This window comes from Schistocerca serialis, chromosome 7, assembly GCF_023864345.2.
Source record: "Schistocerca serialis cubense isolate TAMUIC-IGC-003099 chromosome 7, iqSchSeri2.2, whole genome shotgun sequence".
NCBI lineage: Eukaryota > Metazoa > Arthropoda > Insecta > Orthoptera > Acrididae > Schistocerca > Schistocerca serialis.
Window position 1 is genome coordinate 27,961,979 of NC_064644.1, and position 1,019 is coordinate 27,962,997.

General features: G+C 45.9%; 1 pseudogene; it reads right to left on the reverse strand.

The window, feature by feature from the left end:
- Positions 1-317: 317 nt before the first annotated feature.
- LOC126413459 (5S ribosomal RNA) lies at positions 318-435 on the reverse strand (annotated as a pseudogene).
- Positions 436-1,019: the final 584 nt, after the last annotated feature.

Here is a 1,019-nt window from a genome sequence, read left to right on the forward strand (position 1 = left end):
TCGATAACGAAATCGATCAAGTAAGTATAGTTACTTGAATGTAAAATTTCCGAAGCTTGCGATGGGGCAAAGCATCTTCTCATATTGATCTCCGTTTGTTTCGACAGGATTCATCTTCATTTGTAGCTTTACAATAGTAAGAAAATCTTTCATTTAAATAAAACTGCAGAATCCAAAACAATACCAAATATTTTGTCCAAAAATAAGAGATTTATAGTGATAAGCACGCCCAGGCGTTTCTGCCTGCAACAGACCTGGCGTTCGCCGTGCCTAGGTGACGTGACGTCACCAACAAGGCATTCCTTTGGGTCGGTGTTGGCTAACAGCGCTCGGCAGACAGGATGGTCACCCATCCAACTGATATCCCAGCCCGACAGCGCTTAACTTCGGTGATCTGACGGGAACCGGTGTCACCACTGCGGCAAGGCCGTTGGCCCAGGGACGGTAGGTTGGTGCCATTTTTCAACAGTTAAACACACTACCACAAATGGCACCATCTCTGTGAACTGTGTGGGTGATGTTGAGGTACTTTCGTGGCAAGCAAGATCCCTTCATCTATCTGCGAAAGAAAATGTGTGGGACCAGGTCGCATCTCAAATCCACTCCAGTGCCGGTATCTAGGATATCGACAGCCAGCTACAACAGCTGTGAGCTAGATTGCCTCAGGAGAGGATACAATGGCCTTACGATGCCCTTTCCAATCGAATCAGTGCAAGCGTCCAGGCCAGAGGGAATGCGACGTCATACTGTTGGGCGGTCTCATACTACTAAGTTCTTTGAAAATTATACTCAGAATTGTAATCACTGAAACAGTATGACATGCTACTTGTATTTCTCCTTCTTTTCTGGGTGCTTCCATCTTTTTTGCCATGCTTTGTAGGTGTCTTGCAAAACACTTGTATGATGTGATCGTCAGTATTGTTGATCAGTACGGGACACTTAGTACGCAAGATCAACAGGGCAGGGACAGAAAATCGGATGAAGAGCAGTGCATTTCGTCACGGTTTCGCTCAGTAGCC